We start from the raw sequence: 24,910 nt of genomic DNA, 5'->3' as shown, positions 1-24,910 counted from the left end.
TTGCTCTGAAAACGAATTGGTGGTGTGACAGGAAATCACTCCTTAGGTGTCACTCCAACACATCATTATATTCACACTTTCTGGAATAGACAGTAATCAGGCTGAGGCATGTCCAAACAGTGTGCTGGTGTCTAAGTAAATGGCTCCATAGACAGTATCACTTAACATGACCATGACAGAGAATGCACTGACGGCATCATGTCACTAATGGATGTGTTTTCTCTAAATGGAAAATTCTGTATTATTTGAAAAGATGTTTTTTCCCCCTCGCACAAGCTCTTTGAGTTTTTGTATTAATATCAAATGTCTGTCAAATATACCTACGGTGCTCCCTGTACTATTTTGGTTATATTCATATTCAAAATAATTTTTTACATGCTTTTTACCTTGGACTCAGTGGAAAGAAAAAATAAAAGAATAGTAGCACTGAGGAACTCAAATCTGTAAGTAAAGGAACAAACTATCACTTCATAAAAATACTACTATTTGTATAATACTTTATATTTTGTAAAGTACTGTCACACATTTTCTTCTTTGAAGTTTTTTCTCTGATTGTAAAAACAATGCATACTCATTGAATTTGGAAAAGATACTGAAATGGATAAAAAATAATTAAAAGTCAGCTAAAATTTCACCACTCAGAGATTGTCATTGCTAGCATCTGGTGTGTTTTCCTTCCAGATATGCATGTGTGTGTGGTTTTGAGTATGCATGTGTGTATACATGTGTGTGTGTTTGTGTGTGTTTAAACTAGCCTCTTGGTGGACGTAGGAAGTTTGTATTGAATCAGTGTGACATAGTAGTTAAAAGGGCTTTGGGGGCGCCTGGGTGGCTCAATCAGTTAAACGGCCAACTCTTGATTTTGGCTCAGGTCATGATCTCAGGGTCCTGGGATAAAGCCCCGTGTTGGGCTCCATACTCAGTGGGAAGTCCACTTGAGGATTCTCTCTCCCTCTCCATCCGTCCCTCCCCCCTGCACGTGTTCTCATACTCTCTCTTCCTCTCTCTCTCAAATAAATAAATACTTTTAAAAAATAAAAAAAATAAAAGGCTTTGAAATCAGACAGTTCAAGATTCCAGTCCTGGCTATGCTTCTTATGTAGTGCCTGTAAATTGCCCAAACTACCAAAATTTCAGTTTCTCTTTCTATAAAATGGGGATAATAATAGTATGCATCTAATAGGTTTATTGTCAGAATTAATAAGATAATTCATGTAAAGTGCATAGCATGGTACATGGCTCATAGTCAATGTTCAGTAAGTGTGAGCTGTTATTATTATACAGGTTTTCTTGTCTGTTTTCCTCACTTAAATTCTAGGATAGCAAATTCCCTTGTTGTAAAATATTATTGGAAAAATATTTGGAATGACTACATACATTTCAATATATGAATATACCTTAATGTAATCATTTCCCTATGCTTATACCATTTCCCATTCTTAGCTATCATAAAGCACCAGTGTTAATATCCTTTACGTTATTTTTTGTGCATAGACAACAGATTCAAAATCAATCACTAATGGCATTTTATAGGTGGAAAAAGAACTAACAATTCCTTAGTGTATACTCATATACCAGGTTGTAAGCTAGGTTTTTACAGCAAAATTCTTGTTTACCTCTTCTGCAACCCCTTTGAGGCAAATCTGTTACCCCCATTTTTCAGATGAAAAAGCTCTGAGGGGAGATAAGTAGTTTGCCCAAGGTCATAGAGATAGTGGTGGTAGAGATGGTATTTGAAGCCTGCTGTCTGATTTCAAAGCTTAAGCTTTTCCATTCTGGCATGCAGTTCATGTCTATCCTTTTAAGGCTGGCGGAATGAATAGTTACCATTGTGCTTTTTACAAAATGTCACTTGGTACCACGTAAAAGATAGGACACTTGGCTGGAACTCTTGGCTTACTCAATATAGTACCTCTTGTGTGCGTATGTTCTTATATGTTTTGGAATCAAACCTCATTAAAATAAGGTGTTAACTAAAGGAAATAAGACATCGATATAATTATTCGATGAAAGCAAACTTCAGGGAAGAAAATATTTAGTCAATAAATATTTGTTTTTGTGGTATGGACTAGGCCAAAATGACTTCTCTCCCTAAGAATCAGAGTATTTCACGTAAATCAGTATAGGAATTAAGTGATAATAACAGCCAAAGTAAATTGATGGTGTCAAAAGGAATTGTAAGTTTCATTACTTTTATATTAGAGGTTGAAAGGAAAAATCTTTAGCTTTAGCTAAAAGATGATACATCAGGAAAGAGCTGTAATATTTGCTAAAAGTATAGATATAGGGGAGACATAGAATATACTGGGATAAACCCCCAAAGAATTATTTGGTGAACTGACAAGTTGTCTTTAAAAAGTCAGCCATTCGGAACATTTATCTTGGCAGCTCTCAAATCTGACTTACAGCATGTAGTGTGGCAGTCAATTTTGTAGGAAAAATGCATAATTAATATGAAGATCAAGGTGTAGGTATTACCAGTCAGTACCTAACACAGTTTCTTAGAACAAAGGAACAATTGAAGTTGTCTTTTAATAGGGTAATCCTGGTTTGTCATTTTGTAGGCTTCAGTTCTTAGTAAAAATACACGAAAAAAAAATGCTGGTAGTAAAATTTCACATTGAAAAGGTACTTTGTTGCAGAGTTTGTAACCAACTACTGTCTAATCGAGAAAGCTATCTTTGCTTAAAAAAGAAAGAAAGAAAGAAAGAAAGAAAGAAAGAAAGAAAGAAAGAAAGAAAGAAAGAAAGAAAGAAAGAAATCTTTGAGTTCTTGAATTTTTATAGCCTTTGAGCTTACACATTCTTGCCTTACAATTGTTCCAGTTTTCCTTAAGTTATTTTAGTTCTTGTAAGGGATAAACAGTGTCGCCCACAGCCCAATAACTAAAAAGGTTTGGATCTTGACAGAACGTGACCACCAACTTAACCTGTTGAGAGTATGTCCCCCATGGTGATGTCTTAGCTGGAAAGGGCCCAACAAGTTAAATTTGGGCTCTGTATATAACTCGTGAGTAGTTGTAACTGTGAGTAGAGAATCGGATATGAATATGCAGCCTGGATTCAAGATGTGGCTCCATCCTGTGTAGCTGTCTAACCCGGGGTGGAATGCTTGACTATCTCTGCCCCTCGGCTCCCTCGGCTCTCCTACAAAGGTAGCGACTACTGCACAGGCAAAGGGCATATGGAGGATTAAATGTATTGAGCAAACCATGTGGTTAACTCAAAGTGCTTTTATGATGAGTTTCCCAGTTATTAATGGACGGCCATGGGTCATCCCTCTCGAGAAGCCCATTTACCATTTAAAATATTTTCAAATGGATAATGGGAATATTTGTAAAATATATGCAAAAATACACCACTCCTGGGGCTAACCTCACCAGACCCTCCTAACTCTTAGCTCACGCTTTACCCAATAATAATGGGATAGGCCCGGTCTCGCCCTCGAAACCCCTGGTGCCTTGCTTGGAGTCTCTCAAAGCTCATTCCCATGGTTTATTCCTCTGATGAAGGAAGGAAGCCCTTGGCATCAATAGGTGATTCCTTTGAACACGGTCAAGACCTTTGTGAAAATAGGCATTTAGATCTATTATGTTGTTCCAAGATAGAAGCAAAATTTTTATATTTGATGTGTTATTGTAGCGTTCAAAAAAAAGGCTCTAAGAAAAAAACTATAAGGTGGAAAAAGATATTCCAACTAGATTGCTTTATAAAAAATTATAGGAAACTCTTTGATTATTAAAGTAATCATTGTTGCTGGAGGGAAAAGAAAAGAGAACAAGAAGTTAAGAATTTTGACACTGGGCAGTGTCCAGCAAGCTCTTCAGAAGTCTCTCTTGGTTTTTCCTGCAGCCCTGATTATGTCCTAGTTAAGGACACAGAAACTACATCTGAGTCTGGCTGTAAGAAAGTAACTCCCAATCCTGGGGGTGCACTGACTCCCTTTCCCTGTGCTGCTGTGGGCCAACCTCTCTGCCTTTTATTGCCTCCCTGATGGTCATGGTGGTCCTTTCTCTCAGTACTTTAGAAGGACAGAATTTGGTCATTAGCTGCCCTAGAGCTGAAGGGGCTGTAGGACTCTTATGAAGATGTGTCAGGCAATTAATTATTGAAATGTCTCTGTGGCATTCCCCAGGGATGGGAGTGTGTAAGCTGGGTGCTGGACATTTTAGACAAGCTCTCTGACTGTTTAGCAATAGGGAGCCACCTGAAGGCCCACAGATCACTATGCTAGCTGGGAATGGCTAAACCTGCTTGCTATGCTCACTTTGAATCGGTTTGTTAAATTTATTTCTCTTACACTGGAAACTATTTTGAATTTCCCTCATTTGCTTTGGTACCACATTTTATTCAGCTCATTTCTTCATCAGCTGTTTCTTGAGTGTCTACTCTGTATTAGGCACCATGAGAGGAATAAGGAGTAGTAAGACACTGAAAAGGAGAGAACATTACATACCTTTGGTAGAAAGCATGCTATGCCTCCAGAGTTGGGAAAAGGGAGAAGTTAAACACATAATGATTTTTTTGGGGGGTTTTTTACTGTACTTTCTACAATAAATTGTATTACATAACAATCTATACCCATATTCATTTATGTAGCAAATCCCATTATAATGAAAATTCATGTTATCTGTGACTGGGGTAAGCATCACTGGAACACAATTCCAAGACAGCAGAAGACTTTGGACAGTCCCTTGGAGGGGGCTGAAATGGGACTTGACCTATATATCAAGCTTTTCATGGTTTTGATATTTTTCATTTCCACGTGTCAACAAATACCTGACTTGATGTTAAAGCCAGTTAAATCAATATTTCTTCCTGTAGTCAAGTTACAGCAACATATATCCAAGGGCAGCATATCCCCAACAGCCATATTTTGTTGAGTACATATATTTTGTCATAAACCTAACTGATTGAACTACCTTCAGCTGAAAAGGATGAAAGTATCAACGTAGCTAGCATTAAGAAAGAAAGAAAGAAAGAAAGAAAGAAAGAAAGAAAGAAAGAAAGAAAGAAGAAAGACCATAAAAAAGTTGTATCCCTCACCCCTCATTTAAGCAATCCCATAATTTATTTTGCTCACTTTAATCATAAGGAATGAGAAAATGGAAAAGATCTTGATTGTGGTAGCTGTGGTTTCTCTGTGCTGCAGTGGGTCTGTCTTAACCCTTCCCCCAACTCCCATCCCAAGCAGGGGGTTTCTCAACATGGCAGCATAGCAGCGGGAGCAAGTGAACCCAAGAGTTTTAAACTGGAGGGTCCTAATAATTGTGAGGGAAAGGAGAGTAGGGTATAAACTCATTCCTACTTCTTTCTCTGAATTTTTAACCATTAGAAGATTTCTGAGAGTTACCTCTTAAAAACTCCCAGTGTTTCCATAAACAGATGGTCTGAAATCAATTTATAAACACAAACAAATTTACTTACTGTCATCAGAGAGTCCCTCCTTCCTTGTGTACTGTGGAGAGAAGAGTGATTATCCTTAGCTGGGCTCCTGCTCTGTGCTAAGCACTTACAGTATCTCACCTCTAGGACACAAAATGGGGCTTCAAAGCATGTGTTATTATTTCCATCTTATGTGCAGCAGGAGCCACTGAGTAGCTTATCTGAGGGCACCAAACCAGAAAGGGATTTGAACCCAAGTTTGTCTGATTCCAAAGCCTTTTCACTTTTTATATTAGGTGACTTTCCATAATATATCATGAGATCGAAAAAATGTTTTTTAAAAAAATTGTTAAAGTAACACATGCTAATTATAGGATGTTTGGAAAGCAGAGACATTATAAAGAAAAAAGGGGAAAAAAAACCACCCATAATTCTTCATACAGGGGTAATCACTACTAAATTTTTAACTTTTTCTTTCCAAGGTTAAGAAAGCTCTAATTTATATATCCAAGAGAGTCTCGTTCCTCAGCGTTGTCATCTTTGACATTTATGCATGAACTCCAACAATGTTGCTTAAAACATTTTTGGAACCTCTTTCAGGGCCAATTTAGGAACCAAATTCTCTATAGACTTCCATGTAGAGGGTACTTACCTGAATACCTATCAAAATAATACATTTTTTGTATTTTCTCCCATTTTTTGCCCTCTAAAATTATGTGCTGAAAATATAACCACCCTGCAAAGAAAGCCATCATTGCTCTCTTTAAGAACCATAAACATCTTGTGCTGACTTCTGTTGTGGTAGGAGATAGACTTTGCCAAAATGCTACTTTCTCCCATATCAAAGATTGATGGACATTCTGGGGCATGTTTAAAAGTCTGTATTAAAAATTATATCTATAAATGTTTAATAGCTTATTTGACAACTCATGTTATTTATTACATTGTCTCCACAACATTGTTTGCCTTTTTTAGTTCGTAAAATCAAAAAATTGTTTTTGTTAAAAGTTTGAAAAGCATATTTTAAAATCAATTTCTTTTTAATGGAAGTATTATACTCACAGAATTATTCCCCTCCGAGGAATTTCTGTGAAAGAAACATGTTTAAGGATGATGAACCAATCTTTAAATAAAGTCAGTAGCATCTTGTGTCAAAGTAAATGTTTCTCAAAGAAGCAGTCACGTGTGCACTCACACACACATGCATAAAAGATTGCTACCAAAGTGGCCATTAGTATACCTTAATAAAGTCAAGAAAGTCAAGTAAAGTGTCAGATGAGTTCTCCTCTCTGGTTAATTGCATACAACACTATTACTCTTAGAAAACAAACCTAACCCTCAGCCCAAGCAGTTTGTCTAGTTTCTGCCTTACTTTTCACAGACACTCTTACCTGCCCCATCATTTTAGCATGGCACCCCCTCCCCCAGTGTGGGACCCCGGTTTTGGATTGGTGTAGAATTCATTGGGGCCACTCCCCGGGTTCAGATAGGGCGGAATGGGCGTGTGCAGCTGTCCTCAGGGCTGCAACCTCCCCTGCTCTTCTAATTGCCAAGATTTCCTTGATAGGACTTGATCCTGCTCACAGAGCTAATTACAAAGTGGGGCCAAGTCTTGTGTTGATATCCTGAGCACTGTTTACAGTGCCTGGCATTGTGTTCCGTCAATGTGTGTTGGATGAATGAAGAATTATAATCTATTCTCTCAAAAATGGACTATTGAGAGGAACTCAGACTGAAAGAGAATCAGAATAAAATTGTAAATTAGAATCTCAGGTCAGTCCACTCATTTAAAGATGAAACCCAGAGAGGTAAGCTGACTTGGAGAAGGCCAGCAAGAGGGCTGGTGCCAGAGCCGGGCACAGTGTCCAGAGTCCTGACACCCTCTACTGCTCCTTCTATGCGTTCTCCTTGTTGTCATTCCCCCTTTGCTTCATGGACGTTGATCTGACTGCAGGAGCAATGACCAGAGCCCCTGCAGCCCCACATAATGCATAACAGAGCATTTCAGGGAATATTTGAGATTGTTGACTTAGTGAGTGACTTAGGACCCTGGCACCTATCTGTGTGCCTAAGTGGTGACTAGCTAAATGGTAAGCTCCCTGGGGTTTTGTGAATATTATAGACTATCTCTTGGGGAGGAGAATATTTTAGAGCAATAATAACAGTAGCTAACATTTATTTATAATATATTAGGCAGGATATCACTGCATAGCATCCCGCTTCGGAGGCCGGATGGTCCCATGTCCCCAGTCCCCCGCTTACCCGGTATACTTTTATGAAACGTGATTTGACCTTTCAGTGCCTCATTTTCTACATCTGCAAAATGCCAGTGGCAATAGTGCCTACCTCAAGGTATTGAAGAATTAGCCTATCTGAAGCCCTAGAACAATGCTAGGCACTTTTGAAGTAATAAATGTTAGCTGTTGTACTTACTAAAACAGCACTATTGTGTTTTGAATTCATGGCACGGATTGTATATTATCCAGTTTTCTCAACAACTCCATGAGGAGGCTAATGTTATTATAGCCCATCTCACAGTTGAGTAAACTGAGGCACAGAGAGGTTAACCTACCTAACAAATATTAAGTCATAGGTAAGGAAGGACCAATTTCATATCTGCCTGACTCCAGATCCCATGCTTGGGGTGTGATGGAACAGGGTGGTATGGCTGCTAAATGTGAGATCTGACCTCCCAAATTTCCTTTTCTCCTAGAGCGTTCCGGAATCCAGGCTGCTTTCAGGAATATCCCTGTGGATTCTTGAGTAAGTAGAGATGTTCGTTTCCTTCTGTATGCTCTCTTCCATTGCCCATGACCAGCTGTCCCTGCACCTGCAGCTGACTCCCAGGGACGGGTATAGGCTGAAGTCACTCGTGATGGGGTGCAGGGAAGGGGCAGCGGACCTGAGGCACTCCTGCCTCACCTACACCCCCCTTCTCCACCTCCATCAGCATTTCTGTGTGTTTCTTCAGAGTAGTTTCATGCATGCAAAATACTTCAACATATAAATGTGTATTTTATAGATGCCCTAGTGATATAGAAAGGAATCATTCTTTCTACAGAAAAGAAGAATGATTTCTGGAGCCAGCTGCCTGGCTGTCCATCCTTGCAGTGATTCTATTTTTGTTGTTGTTGTTGTTGAAGAACTTGCTCCAGTGACTCTAGAAGTCTGACTTGCAGTCTTCAGTGCTCACTCAGGGTTGAGTGGGAGTGGAAGGTCATAGGCTTTTGAGCCAGACAACCTGGCTTTGCATCCTGCTCCGGCTGCCTAGTAATTATGCGGTATTTGCATGTCACTTGCTTCTCTGAGCCTCAGTTTCCTCCTCTCTGAGATAAGGATAATTCTACCCATCTTGCAGAGTTCTTGGGATATTTCTAGCTCATGTAGGTAATGTGAACTGTGCAAGATTGACATTCAATTAAATGGTAATTATTATTGTTATCAGTCATTAGTATTTGAATGGGTTCATCAAAAGTGTTTGCTGTACGGAAAGCATGTTGTTATTTTTGATTCATCATACTTTGCCTGAAATATGTTAATTTTTCCCCCAGTAGTCTTGCTTGTTTAAATTCATTTGCTTAGCAAGTCATACATTCATTGTGAAAAGATCATCACCGGTCCGGACACTGGTCAAATGATTGTAAATTCTAAACGGAAGTAGTCCAAATGAATGAGGTCTCACTGCACTTGAATATTTCCATGAATGTTAAATCTGAACTTGATTTTTTCTATAATCCTGAAACTTTAGTAGTAAGATGACTGTAACTTTTTGAAAAGAGCCATTAACATTGGTGGGGATTGGTAGTTTTCCATGAGTGAAATAGAATAATTTTACTTCCTCATATCTGAAATCTGAATCACCATTGAAAACACTTTGTTTATAGTTGTTCAAAGAGAATTATTATGAAAACTACTGGCTGGATTCCTTCTCTCTCTCTCTCTCTCTCTCTCTGACACGCACACGCACACACACACGCGCCCACTGCTTAGGTTTTCTTTGGGTTAGACAACTGAAGAGTTACTATGTGAATTCTGGCAGCCTTCTCTCTATCAGGCAAGCAAGGGCACAATCAATTACTGTTTTCTTGGAACGTACCAAATAATCAGAAACTCTGATTATTCTGCTGGAGGGCAACAAACAGCTTGATGGAAAGATATACCAATTGAAAACAATTCTGATCATATTTTTGTCAGGAGAATGAGATGCCTCCAGCTGTCTGTCACTAATCATATTAGAGGTAGAAAGCAGGAGTGTTTTAGCCTGCAAAAGATTACTCTAATCGCATGTTGAACACTACTTTTACTGGCTGCTTACCCAGGAAGGTGACATTGGACATCCATTCCATAACTTGTCTTGCCAGTTGGTCATAGTCTCAAACGTATGTCACATGAACACACTTAAGGAATTTTCTAATTACAGTTCAAAGGCTTTTCTTTTATCTTTTTATGCTCGCTCTGCACACATCACTGGTTGAAATGATTTCTCCCTCAGCATAATCCTATTGCCAGCAGTTACAAAAGAGTAGGGAGATGGCAAATGAAACCCACAATAACTGAAGAGGTGTCCGAATTCAATTAGGAAGAGGCCTCTCCCATGTGGACGCGTAAGCCATATAAATCCATTTTAATTGTGAGCTTGTGGTTCTTTTCTGGTCATGTTTATTTTGGATGTGAGTGCCAAAGCTGGATACAGACCAGAACTCCAGATCTTTGAGCTCTGATGACTAATTTGGGTATGCATTGAATCCCTTAATTCATTTCTTAATTAGTTCTCCCAGAGTTAGAGTTGCTTGGTTACAATCATTTTCACAAAATTTTCATAAATCAAAACAAATGTACATAGAATTTTTTCCCCCCTTATTGGTTCACACGTTTTGCTCTGGTTTTAAAGAACTGTTCTTGTCGTTATCAGAATAATAACAATGCCAACAGTGACAACAGCAAAACCAATATGTTGCCAGGCAGTGTGGTAAGAGTAGGGACTGAGACACCAGGAAGCTGGGTTTTGATACCTAACTCAACTACTTACTGCCATGGACCTTGGTCAAGTTACTTTCCTCTCTGTACCCCCGTTTCCTTTTCTAATTGGGAAGAATAATAGTACCTACCTTAAGGATTGTTTTGAGGATGAAATAGCATTGCATATATGAACTAATATGCAGAAAGTACCTGGCACTATAATAAGTGTTCATTACCATGTTTATTATCAGTAAGATAGTGGGAGACTGATGAGCAGGCCAATTTTGCTGGTGCCACAATATTGTCATCTAAGTATGTCCCATTTATTCAGTCCATTTGGAGATCATTCATGATGGTTATGAAACATTGGAGACTCTAAAGTTGGAATTAATCTCTTATTTGTATTTGTATTCCTCAGTTTGGCTACAGAATTAACACTTCTGACTTTTCGTGCTTGATCAATATGAGTGTTAACTTGAACCCTTTTGGTGCAAAATTTCTTTAAAGTTCAAATGAATATTTTGTAGATACAATGTTGTCCCTCATTAAAAGGAAAATTGTGATTACAATATGTAAAAAATATATATGTGGGGAGAGGGCTTGAGAGAATTGGCTTCAATGAATTCACTGGAAAATTTCAAACTATTTTTAACAGAGTTAAATGTATTTAATATCGTAGTTCAAATTTAATGAATGTGCAGGAGTGAAAATCCAGGGAAAGATAAATCTAGTAACTTAATGAGCTTTCATCATGGCTGCAGAAGAGTTAGTTAATATTAAAATTGATTGCCAAGAGATGCACTAGAATTACCTTCCCTTAGGTGTATTTTGTTTTTTGGTTTTTGTTTATAATCTGTAGTGATCTCTGTTTTGTGTTCTTTTTTTCAAAATGTATAAGTTTCAAAAAAATAAATGTAAGTTTCAGGTATACAGTTTTGTAATTTGACATCTGTATACGCTGCAAAGTGACCACCACAAGTCTAGGTACCATCCATCATGATACAGTTGACCCCCATCATCCATTTCACCCACCCCCAACTCCCTTCCCCTCTGGAAACTACTTGTCTGTTCTCTGTATCCGTGAGCTTGTTTTCGGTTTATTTTGTTTATTCTTCTGGTTTGTTTTTCTTAGATTCCACATACGAGTGAAGTCATATGATATTTATCCTTCTCCATCTGACTCATTTTGCTTAGGTCCTCAAGGTCCATCCATGGTGTTGCAAATGGCAAGATTGCATTCTTTTTTATGGCTGAGTAGCATTCCATTATGTAAATAGACCACATCTTTATCCATTCATCTATTCACGGACACATACGTTGTTTCCATATCTTGGCTATTGTAAATAACACTGCAGTGAACATAAGGAACAACTTTTTTTGAGGAAAAAAATTAAATAGAACTATCATATGACCCAGCTATTCCATTTCTGGGTATTTATCCAAAGAATATAAAAATACTAATTTGGAAAGATTATATGTACCCTTATGTTCACTGCAGTGTTTTTTGAGGAACCTCCATATTGTTTTCCATAGTGGCTGCACAAATTTGCATTCCCACCAGCATTATATGAGGGTTTCCTTTTCTCTACATCCTCTCCAACACTTGTTATTTTTTGTCTTTCTGGTAATCAGCATTCTAACAGGTGTTAGAATTGTGGTTTTGAAATACATTTCCCTGATACTTAATGATATCAAGCATCTTTTCATGCACCTGTTGGCTATGTGTATGTCTTTTTTGGACAAATCTCTATTCAGATCCTGTGCCTATTTTTTAATTGAGTTGTTTGGGTTTTTGTTGAATTTTTTATGTATTTTGAATATTAACCTCTTATTGGATATACGGTTTACAAATATCTTCTCCCATTCAGTATGTTGCCTTTTCATTTTGACGATGGTTTCTTTTGCTGTGTAGAAGCTTTTTACTTTGATGTAGTCCCACTTATTTTTGCTTGTTTCCGTTGCCTTTGGAGTCAGGTCCACAAAGATGTCGCTAATACTGATGTCAAGGAGATTACCACCTGTTTTCTTTTAGGAATTTTATGGTTTCAGGTATTACATTCAAGTCTTTCATCCATTTTGAATTAAGTTTTGTGTATGGTTTAACATAGTAGTCTTGTTTCACTCTTTTGAATGTGGCTGTCCAGTTTCCCCAAAACTATTTATTGAAGAGATTCTCCTTTCTCCACTATATGTTCTTGGCTCCTTTGTCATGAACGAATTGTCCATATATGTATAGGTTTATTTCTGGGCTCTTAGTTCTTTTCCATCGATCTGTCTGTCTGTTTTTGTACCAACACCATACTGTTTTGAATACTGTAGCTTTGTAGCATAGTTTGAAATCAGGGTCCATGATTAGAGTTTTTTTTAAACTATGCTAGGACCCAGCAGTTCCACTTTGTGCACAGATGCACGTATTCTAGAGAAACGTACATCCATGTGCATCCAGAGACAGGTGTGAAATGTTCTTAATAGCAGTGTTTGTATTCATCTCAAATAAGAACCATACAAAATATCTTTCAGTAGCAGAATGGCTGAATAAATTGTGCTGTAATAGTAAGATGGAATACTACACATCAATGAAAAAGAATGAACTAGAGCTACACACACTAACACAGATGTATCTTACAGACAGATGTTCAAAGGAAGAAGATACGAAATAATATATAACAATCTTATTCTATTTATATGAAGTGTGAAAACAGACAAAACCACACTGTTGCTAAGGGGGGCATACATAAGTGGCTCAAACTATAAAGAGAAGCAAAGAATTTATTACTGAAAGAATTAGGATAGTGGCTACCTCTTAGGGGGAGGGTGTGCTAGGGAAGAGAAGGGACATGGAGGGCTTGTGGGGATGCTGGCACTGGTCCTGGTTTTTGACTGGTTGGGTAGTTACATGGACAATATGCAGCATATTGAATCAAACATTAATCTTTTATGTGCTTTTCTGGCTGAGTTATGGTTCATAATTTTAAAAAGTTTTTAAAATGCAAAATAACTTTCTTTGTGGCCTGGGTTGGTTTGTCCTTGTCTTCCATACTTTTGGGCTTGGAGATTCCTGTGATTGTAAGATGCTCTGGAAGTAAACTATAGCTTCGTTGCATGGCAAAGTGGTCTCCAAAGTGGGATATACACCCTGGGGAGCTCTTGAGAAGATTCATTTGGGTGGAAAAGAAATTGATTAGAACTTGCATTTACATTCATTTTATTTTCATAGAACATCGTGATGCCTGCTGGTGATTATACTGGCACTGGCATAATCCCTGGGTCCACATGTCGGGGAGTCAGTTATCACCTGGAGAGAGGGAGGGGAGGCCAGGCCCTTCACAGGGGCTTCCCCACTGCTTCCTCCACTTAGGTTATTTTGTGAAATACATGGTGCCTCATTAACTGGATTTGCAAATTTTATATTTTAGTTTTAACAAACCCTCACAAACTAACAGAATCTTTAAAAGATTCTGTAAAGAATTTCCATAAGTGGAAGAGAATTTTCATATTGCAAGCCACAAGAAAATGGCAGAGTTTAGCATGAACTCTTTGTCAGCCACATTCTGAGGTAATGACCGCAACCGTTGAATCAGGTCTTGCAAGAAGCTGACCACAAAAATTCTAAATTCTCTGGGAGACCTATGGATTTATGTCCACTGTTGTTAATTAATCCTTAACCTTGTCCTGCGTGTATTTGCCTTGAGATAGTCATGATTAGTAAAATCTGTCCTTCCTTTTCTATTTTGTTCATGTTCTTGAAAGTATATAACATGTTAATATAATAATATACGTATATGAATTGTAAATAAACAACTGCACATATTTGGGGTTACATGTTGAAAACATCTTGAACACCACTGCCATGTAGCTCAAAGGGTACTGCTGCTAATAGTTAAAATATGTAGAAGATGGTAAACTTACTACCCATATCAAAAGGAGGCACCTCTCAGCCCTAATGTTTTTTTATTGGCAAATATCAACACTAAGGCAATAGCTTATATATTTTACTTTATTAAAACTTTTCTCAAGCCTGTGTTGGAGTTGGAGAAGGAGAGATGAAATGACATACACACACGCACACACACTCAGAATAGTTCTGTTTTTCTGTTTTGTTTGTAGTCTCTGTACAAACATATCCTTTTAATTAAGGGTTTTGTATGCTAAAAATAAAAGTTGAATACCATCAGGTAGGCTTTCCCAAAGCAAAAGTAATAGCAAGTACTAGATGGCACGTGCGTCATGGCTTGCAGCGGGAGGGGCGCTACCAGCACTCAGTAGACTTGGGTTCTCAGCCTGGTTCTGCCATTTGCCTGCAGCCAGGCCACAGCACACAGGTAGTACCCGCTCTGAGCTGCACTGCCTTTTCTCCGTTGTGAGGGTGACAACAGCAACCCTTCTCCAACCCTTACGGGGATCACATATGAAAGCATCTGTAAAATGTAGATTTTCCTACAAATGCGACGAATTATCATCATGTCCCTTATATTTCTCCTTTAACGAAATGTAACTTTTTATTAGAGTGCTGATGTCCTTAACTTACAAGTTTCTTTGATTGGAAGCTACAGAAACAGATTGACTAGCTTAAACAAACAACAAAAAAACCCAATTATTTTAATCATTTTTATTGAAAGTATCCTGGGCCATCTCCCAGACTTGAAGGAAGGGTGGAACCATGAAACTACATGAAGGGTTGCAGCCTGGAAGCTCTGGCGATCACAGCATAGGTTTTGTGTCCCTCTTCTCCGAGATATTGCTATTAATGTGACACTGGTGACTTGTACCCTCTGCATTTCATGCTTCCAAGTTTGAGGCCCCTGGAAGGGAGAATCTATCTCGTCCAACTTAGGTTGACTGACTGCTTTTTACCAGTCAGCCTTGGGTGAGGGGCCAGGGTCACCTAGTATAGACAGCATTCCCGGGAGGTCTAGTCCTGCATACCCTAGGCCGTTCCAGAAAATCAGGGATCCCTGTGAGCTTCTACCTACAAACTGGTATTAGTGTTTCAATAATTGCTAATGACTCAACTTTCTTTAAGGAATTTACATAAAAAGAATCGAGTATAAATACGGAATTAAATGAGTGATTTCTTCAGTAAGTGTCAACACACCTAACGGGACCTGGGTGGCTTCTCATGTTCTTTTTCAGGTGTACACTGAACTTGAAATCACTTTCATTGATGTGGAAATTTCTGTGTGGGTCCCAAGGGGCATCCTTTTGCTTAGGCTGCCTCTCCAGGGTTCAACTCTGTGTCTACGTTTAGCTACTGCTTGACCTCTCGTTAGAGAGAAGGTATTAAATACACTTTAACGTTCCTAATGCTGATATTCCCTTCACTGACAGCCTGACTTGCCCTAACATTTTATGCCAGACCAGGAAGATGGGAAGAGAGGTGCACAGAGTCTGCGTACTACAGAGAAGTCACATTATTAAAGGGCCATAACTTTTTTTCTCTTGGGAGCCTCTTAACATGTATTTGAATATATCACAGCCATTCCTAAACAGATGCGTACCGCCATTCCTCACACCAAACAAGGATTTGATAAGGAGCATTTGTTCTACCGGGGCTTAGGCAATTATCTGTAATACTTCAAGAATGGAAATGATGAAAATATTTGTAAGCCTGAAAAAGTGATGACTATCTTCCAAAACAAGTTGAACATCACTTTCAAATATTGCCCTGCCAGGTCTGGATCATTCGCCATAAAGCTATAAGGAGTTCCGAAATTCTTTGTTTTTCAAGCACATATATATCTGAAATCACCATGGTGTTTATTGTTAATTCACAGGGACATATTCCTTCTGTAAAGAAGTTGCTTTCTTAGCGAGAGCACGCCACTGAAGATGGAGAGACAGTAATGGCAATCACCGTTTACTTAGCCTCCGTCGGCTGAAGTGCTGAGTTACAACATAATCTATAGTTCATTCATTTTTACCAACTCAATACATTACCAACCAAGTGCCTCACACTGGTTACAAGGATGATTTGTTATTTGTCATATTTTAAGTGCTGAGCCATGAAATGTTAAACTGGTATTGGCAGCTGTTGTCCGAAGGTTTGCAGGTGTCCTGACTAATGCTTTGAAAGTCCAGCATTAGCGATAAGTCACAGCATACATAATTTTTCAATAAAGTAATGGAAAGGATTTTGCTTTCTGGTTCCTCTAAGCTTTGGTATTTGGAAGTTACTTACATGAGAAATTCAAGTCAAGGGGTAAAACATTCTCAGGCTTTAACCCTTGAACTGTGGGCTGGCCATAGTCAATAGCAAAAGCATCTTGGTAGCTTTGTTCTCCTAACCCTGAGATCTCTTGGCTCTGGGAACTGACAAAGTGCCAAGTATAGGCCTAATTGCATTCCTCGTTACTGAGGGGAAAAAAATCTCAAAGGAATTTTCCTTTTCTTTTAAAGGGGTACCTTGAGCATTAACATTTTCTGGAATAGCAAAATTGTTCATAAGACTTTGGCAAAGCTTTCTGAAAAGAGAGCTTGAGGAGGGCTCTGGCAGCCAATTAAGAGGACATGTGTTGCTTACCTAGAGTGACAAAGAGTTAGAGAGATTAAATCAAAGAAGTAGAAGAGATGCGGCTTTGTCGTCTGTGAGCTTGTGCTCTGATTAATGAACTGATGTTCTCTTTTCGTCTTCTTTCTCTGTGGTCTGCTCAAAGATTTAGCAAGACAGTACATGATATATTCAGCTAGCCCCATAATAGACCACTGACTGTCTGAATGTAAGTTCTCTTCACCAGTATTCCCAGTGCTTGTGCCCATTGCCTGGTACATAGGGATGTTCAATTAGTATTTACTGAAAGAAGGAATACGTTCTGGCAGTTTTTTCTGTGATTTATATATTGATGAATTATATATTGGGCAGATATACTCTGGGCCAGATAAACTCTGATCAAGGAATCAGTACCCAACTTTAATAGATTGGGATCTTCCAATACATGGAGCTAATATTCTAGTAGAGGAGCCAGACAGTGGAAACATAAGTAACCACATGAATAGGCACAGCAAAACCAACTAGCGATGTGGGCTATAAAAGACCTCAACAGGGTGAATGCCGCGATGGGGACTAAGGGATTGGAGAAACCAAAGCCTAGACTAACTTAAAAACTCAGTGGTATAGAAGGAATTGATACAACTTTTCAGAAGGCTTAATTTACTCCAGAAGTTAACATATCCAAAGAAAAGGTTCAGCTGATCACAGCATTTCTTAATGTAAGTAGGTTTGCAGAGTTCTCACCATACTGGCGGTATGAGTTTCTACTTTATAGAATTTTGCTTTAACACATCAGTTGATGAGCGCCTGGTGCCAAGGCCAAGGGTTAGCTCTCTGCTTCACTTCCTTTCTCCAAGCTGCAACTTCTCTCCCAGACAGAGCCAGGCAGCTGTCTCCCAAATGTATGCTGTCAGTCATATAGGAAACCAGATGACCAAAAGAGGATAGATCACACAAATTTACCATCAAATCTGAAAGAAAGAAAGACCCTCAGAGTGAATGCTGTGCTGACTGTGGGTCAGAAGTGTTATTTTTGTATCTCAAGGACACAATGTTTAATAAAAATTTGGGTACAAAATACACATCACCCTCCAGGCGTGCTGAACTATGTCAGCCGGAAAACTGTTCCTTAGGGTTTACAATTTCCCCCTTTTCCTAAATTAAAAAGTGCTAATGTGAACTCTTGACTCTGAACAACACATGTTATTATTGTATATAGGGCAAAGAGTAAATAAGACACTTGCCTAATGACATAGCAGTTCATTTTAACTCAGCAAGCTGGAAGTAATTTTAGCTTGTTTTCTTTTTTCCATGCTTCTTTATGGAAATAGGCCACAACCATTTTTATTCCACCATTCTTCATAACCTTATAACATGCTTCCTGTTTATGCTATTAAGAGCTGTTTTTAAAGACCCTTGAGGGATATCTTTTAATATATTCTTTTAAAAATAATTACTCATCTATAGTACACCCTTAGAATGTCTGAGGGCTTGGAAATATAGAAACTTCTTAATGAGATACGCTTAATGGTCTATGAGGAGTATTGCAATGTTCACACCTAGTTCAGTTAATGTAAATTATATTTAATTAGTCGCTCTGGAAAAGTAGTAGTTGTTTTAGAATAGATTCAGTACCTAAAACCCACCATTTGGCTTTTATGTATGATATTTATAGATAAAATTCTATGAGTAGTATTTATAGATTAAAAAAAAAAACGTTTGCAGTAGCATAAAGTCAATTGTTAGGGACTCATGATAATGTGAAGAATGTGTCTTGTTGGGGCATGAAAAATACCCATGTGGGATAGAAGATCGCTTTTATTAAAATGCTTTTAAAGTTTAAAATACTATACAGATGTGGTATGTTATTGTTCTTTTTACGCTTGTGACATGAAGAACTTCTGGGCTGAATAACAGTCCATAACTTTGTGTTTTAATGCTGAATATGTTCCTGTTTCAAGTTTGATTTCCTTTTTTCACATGTAACTCTTAGGTCAGAGATGCCCTGAGTTCCTTAACTGGGTTCCATCATACTATACTTGACTTTGGAGCCCTCCGGTCCACACTTGTGCCACCGGAAACACGCTTCACATGATACTGTAGAAGGAGGTGCAGTTTCTAGGAAGGAGGCTCAGGCGACCTCACCTGTGCCGCCTGTAGATGATGGCTCAGAGCTCCACTGTGGCCATCTCCTAGTCCCTCACCTGCACTCCAAAAAGACTGAGCCATCACTCGGTCACTCATTTCCTAGTCTTCTGTGGCTTCTCTTATGGCCCTCTGACATACCTACACTTCCAGAACTTCTCTGCCATGACACTCCCTTTGCTCTTTTGCACGAGACTCTCTTTGCTGCCTTGGGATGTTCTGCTGGCTGGTTCTTTTTTCATAGTTATTCCAGCCGCCTGCGGTTTGCATCTGACAGCCTTGAGTATTGGTTGTTCCCTCTGTTCTTTCCTACCCTCCCAACACCACATTCTCTGCACTTCGGCCTCTTTTTTTTTTTTTTTTTCCTCATGGCCACAGGAAACTACAAACGAGAAAATGTGTCCTGGTGATACTCTGCTGCTGATTTCCCACTGCCCTCTTCTCTGAGGGAAATTGCTCTTTTCCACAGCACTCCAGAGTTGCCAGCTGCAGCTTTGTTCTCCTCCCTTCACAGAAAGCTCACGTGGAGTGGGTGCAGCAGGAGGCAGGAGGGCTGGTGGGGGGGGGGGGCCGGCACAGCCCTTTCTCCTCGGCCCTCGCCTGGAGAAGTGTCTCATTGTCCACATCAAGGACCAGGCCATGGGAAACAGACTCCCCGACAGTCACCATGGGCTACACAAATATTACTTCCATTTAACTTGACCTTTCATTGTGCTCGAAAATGACTGAAAATACTTAAATCGTGTACAGTATTTTTCTGGAAACAGAAATTAATGGGGTTCTTTCAAGAAACCACACTTGAACTTTTGCCCTTTTCTTCCCTTTTGACTTATTATATCCAATTCAGGGTTTCCTTTTAGCATGTATTTTCCTTTTGTGAGAAATAGCTAATTCTCTACTGATAAAATTATGAATCATAGAAGCAATGTAATTGTTAAAAATAAAGATACCTCATTTGGCCTTAAAACATTTAGCTCTGGGAACTGACTCTTCCGAACATTTTTTAAGTGCTTACTGTGTAAACCAGACTGACTTCCTAATTCTGTAACCATTCTAATGTATTAACTCGATTAGTTCTCTAAACAGTCCTGTGATGGGTAATATTGTCATGTGTCGACGTTTTATGACGTAGACACCGAGGCGTGGTGAAGGTAGGTTGCTCAAGGTCTCATAATTAATGGTGGGCAGGGCCTGGACTTGAACCGAAGTGATCTTGCTTCAGTGTCCATGTTCTCAGTCACTTACCAAACACCCTGAGTGACTCGACTGTGTCACTAACCTTTGGGAGCCTGACTTTCCCCATCTCTGAAGTGGGACTACTAACACCTACCTTACTAAACTGTGGTGAGGATCAAATAAGATAATGATTTGGAAGCGCTCCACATACTGTAAAGAGCCGCACCATGACACTTAAGTTTGGGCCAACTGTTGGTATTTTCTGTTAGTCCGGTGAATTTGGCCCTTGCTCCTTGGATAGACTGCTGGTTCAGATGAAAAACAACATGTTCCTCTTGAGGTTTTCTTGAAATCTCAGCAGACCTCAGGTTTCACGATGAAAATGATTTTTTTTCTTCCAGAATGGTGGCATTCAGGCATATTTAGCGCCTCAGCAAACTCGGCATAACACTTTTAATATGCCAAGGAATTTCACTGACACTTGTTCTCTTTAACTCTTCCTCATTAATGTAGCCCTTAACACCCTTTCCTTTTTTTTTTTTTTTTCTTTTCTAAATCATGCAAAATCAATTTTCTTTCAAGTCTCTGCTCACTACATACTGGTGACTTGTCATTAAGTATCCTTCAGTGTATCATACAGGGTCTGGGACCTTGTCTCTTACCACTGGCGTGGGGCCATGAAATGGAAGAGGAGGTAGGACAAGGTTTAGGCCAGTGGAAAAGAAGTGGAAATCAAATGTGAAGAAGAGGATTTAGAAAGGCCATGGCACAAAAAAAAAAAAAAAAAAAAAAAAGAGGGGGTGCTTCAAAATGTGGGACAGGAGAGCAGAGCTAGACCCCAGGGAGATGTGATAGGTGGTGCTGGGAGAGGAGGACCAGGGAAGAAAAAGGAAGAGGAGACTGGGAGCAACAAGCCATACAGGACATGGGTATTTCCTTGCCACTGGTCTAGAGAAGATAGAAGCTTCTTCCTCCTTCTAACGCTGGGCTCGTTTTCCCTGCTGTCGGGCTCCTGCATTTTCAGGTCTCACAGTTCTCACAAATTAGAATGTTGGGGGATCTGAAGTCTTACAGTTCCTTGAGGGGAATGAATAGCCTAAGGGCCTGACTTTTTTTGTGATTCTTTGAAGCTTTTATGCATCCTTGATACTGAGTTCTTCCTGTGTTTTTTAATGGGACTGGTATTGCACACCCAGGTCACTTTGTTTCAGAGGGTCTTCCAGGCAGAATTCACCATCATAATGAGTTATTTTTTCCCCGTTTCTGGATAAGAACAATATCCTTGTCATTCAGTCTCCAAATATAGCAAGCAGTTATGATAGAAGAATATCCTTATGTTAGGAAAGAAGTTGGCAGCCTCAGTGATGTGAAAATGTCCAATTTAGAAAACATGTTTAAAAAGAAAAGCTGCTTTAAGTCCTTTTTGGAATCAGGTGGAATAAAAAGGAACAAATAAAAGATTTAAAAGAAAACGTGTGGTCTGACAACACATTCCACTTCCTCTCATTAGTCTTCCAGGTACTTGTTGATTTTGCCTGAACTTCCGATGTCATTTCTATCATTTCATTAAAATGTTAGACTGCAAACTGGCTCTGGCATCTAACTGGGAGAATAACTTGGATGATAGGTTTTTTAGCTGATGCATGTAATCAGAGGACTACAAGAATGTTGCCAGGGACTGTCTGGAATCTCTTTAAGAATGGTGTGAAGTGTATAAAAAGAGTACTTAACAAGGGAAGGGGAAAAAGGCATCAAATCCCAAAGAAAGAGTCAAAATGAAATATCTAAGTTAATTATGGCTAGAGGTATATATATAGGGAGCTCCTAGTATACAATCATCTGATTGATTAAAGTGTCTATAGTTAACATTCACCAGAATTATAGACAGACGCATGTCTATCGCATTTGACCAATCCAAGCCTGCCTATAGTTTCTCTTACCTGAAGTGCTTAAACTGACCAAAACACTTGATATGCAAGTAACTCGAGTAAATCAAACCATGTGAGTTCCTTTGTAGAGGGTAGTTTGGCAATTTGTATTTTTTTAATCCTTTATTTTTAAAATTTTTTTTTATTTTTTATTTTAAGAAAGTTCTTTGCCACACAGGGGCTCAAACTCACAGTCCCAAGATCTCAAGTCACATACTCCACGGACTGAGCGCCCCGTTTAATCCTTTAAAATGTTTTTCCCTGTTTCTTCACAGAACTTTTATCTCCAGGAATTTATGCTGAGGAGATAGCTAAGGATATATGCAAGGGTTTTAGCCACAAAGATGTTAATCACATCATTGTTTACAGTAGGGTAAATAAGAAATTGCTTACATGTACAAAACAGATCAGTTACAAATAGTATGTTCTAGTCAAAGAGTGAAATACTGTTCAGCTACTATATATCATCGATGGTGTTGTAGATAAATGTTGATAATGAGAAGATATTCATTCTACATTGTTAGGTGATGAAATCATGTTCTAAAAAAGTAAGTATGTACAGGGTGGTCACATTTTTGTTAATGTATGGATGTATTCTTAGAAAATGGCCCGGAAATATATTTAAGGGTTTTTTAAGTGGTTCTCTGGGTAGTATGATCATGGGCATTTAAAATGTTCTTTTTTGTTTATCTGGGTCTTTAATTTTCCTACTCTAAACATATACTACTTTTACAACAAAAAGGAACCAACAAAGTTTATTTTTAATTGAAGAGAGGAAAGTATGTGAGCCAAACCATATGAAAATGACTGATTCTGGATAACTAGAGACCTCATGGGATGTGTTTCAGCTGAATATATTTGTAAACATATTTCAGCTGAGCATGTGTGCCATGATTTGGGAACAGTGATTGCTCTTTCACGCACCTGATTTAGCAGAGATTGGGAGCTTTTTTCCCTAATTTCTGCAAAATGAAGGAACTCAACCTAGTAGACCAACTCCGGGGTTTCTTCCTACTTCAAGACCCCAGGTCTACACTTTCTAGGTTGACGCAGAGAAACTGCTGAGTTGAGGACTGGCTGCAGCTCTCATATTTACAAGCTGCCAAGTGATGAAAGCAAATTAATAAGGATTCATCTTATTATTTGTACTACACAAACTAACCCACTCTGCAAGTTTGTCCCTGGTGTCTATTTTCTGCTATTTTGAAGAGAGACCTTTAAAAGATCTAGTTTTTCCATCACTTGTTGATTACCCTAGTTTTGAACTTTTGAGGAAAGTTTATGGTGAGGGTTACATAGCCTAGAACTGCTTGGTTCTCCAAGGGAACTTTGGCAACGGTGGGTAGCAGTTGAAGTGGACAGTGGCGAAGAACTCACTTCCATTAGCAAATAAAATTCTCACCACCCATTAAATCCTGACACCCTCTCAGCCTCTTCCTTTGGTATCATGGCGGCCTCTATCTGTCCACACCTCCTGGATGCAGTTTAGTTCAAGAATGGGCGATATCATCTATTTTTACTCATTAATCACTCTTGACAGATGTCATGGTATTACAATAATCTCCTCCTACCTTTAAAAGTATAATTTCAGAACAAGTTTACAGTCATCATAGAGGTAGATTACAGTACACATCTGGCAGACGGGCTTCCTCATGCTGTATCTTCTGAAATGGAAGTTAGTGGAAAGAGTGNTGTGCCAGGGGTTAGAAAACCTGTGTTTTGACTCTAGCTCTGGCATGAACTTGTTCTAAAACACTGGAGACCTGACCCAGTCTTTTTAGGTCCGAGGTTTTCTTTCTACAGTGAGTGGGCTCAATTCGGGGGTTTTCAAGTTTCCCTTCAGCTCTGAGATTGTATGAAAATGATCTACAAACGCCATGTGTTGTTGCCTACATAACTCAAGACTGAAGGCAGAGCTTCTGTTAACAATCCAGCCCTGTGACTCCCCTCCTTCTTATCTCTTCTGGTGCAATAAACCATTGTTTTCTTGTTTATCTTCCTTTTCTCATGCCACACGACATAATTTCAGAGAGAATCTCATTCTGGCATTCTCTATATCCTCTAATGTATGATATGTCTTTGTGACTAGTGAAAAAAATTCTTAAAAGCAGCTACTTCCATTATTCTCCAGTTTTAAAAGCTATCCCCTGAGAACTAAATGTCAATTCAAACATTCCTACATTTGTTATCATTTCTAACCTAACCTATAGAAGTTTAAGGCATAATTTGAAACAGAAGAATTCCTGCCTTGAGACAGTGGGCTCATAAATATGTAGTACAATTTATCCATACGATTTAAGACGAAATTAGGATATTTAACATTTTTAGCAACATTTTTTCAGTATCTACATTGAATATAAAAAATTTAGGGGCTGCGCATGCTTGCCAATCCTGCATTTTTAATTGTAGATAGTGTATTTTAAAATTGAGTAACAATTTCAAACAAATCTACTGTAAAAGAAAAATCAGGTTACCCTAATGAAAGATTTACAAATCAAAGATTTTACTTGTGTGTTTTAGCTTGATGTCTAATTTGTAGACTCTGAAATATGTAGTATTTCCTTAGCCTATGTAAGATATCTGTTTTCTGTAGTAAGCACACAAAACCCAACGTAAACAGGCTTTAGAGACTGGGAACTGCCCACTCAATACCCATTCTTTCTTCCTTCCTTAGTTACACACCCTGATTTTATTCAAGGGGCCAATATTCCCAGCCAAAGATTGCCTCCTGCAGTTAGGGGTTGGCCAACAGAGAAGTCTTTAGACAGGATTTCCAGGAGACCTCTTCAGCAACAGTTGCCTGGGCTGTGCATTTCTTTCTTTCTTCCTTT

At 38.8% G+C, this 24,910-nt stretch overlaps 1 protein-coding gene across 4 annotated transcripts in view; it reads left to right on the top strand.

Moving 5' to 3' along the window:
- SPATS2L (spermatogenesis associated serine rich 2 like) overlaps nt 1-24,910 on the top strand; it is a 160,325-nt gene that overhangs the window by 13,821 nt on the left and 121,594 nt on the right. For all 4 annotated transcript variants that reach the window (XM_040642255.1, XM_008687323.2, XM_040642267.1 and 1 more), the window contains exon 2: nt 8,098-8,147. The gene's annotated coding sequence lies outside the window, so the exon portion shown is untranslated. The remainder of the gene's footprint in view (nt 1-8,097; nt 8,148-24,910) is intronic.

The sequence above is a fragment of the Ursus maritimus genome, unplaced genomic scaffold (genome assembly GCF_017311325.1).
Source record: "Ursus maritimus isolate PB19 unplaced genomic scaffold, ASM1731132v1 scaffold_1, whole genome shotgun sequence".
NCBI lineage: Eukaryota > Metazoa > Chordata > Mammalia > Carnivora > Ursidae > Ursus > Ursus maritimus.
The sequence above is the reverse complement of the archived record's forward strand: the minus strand, read 5'-3'. Positions and strand labels throughout refer to the sequence as shown.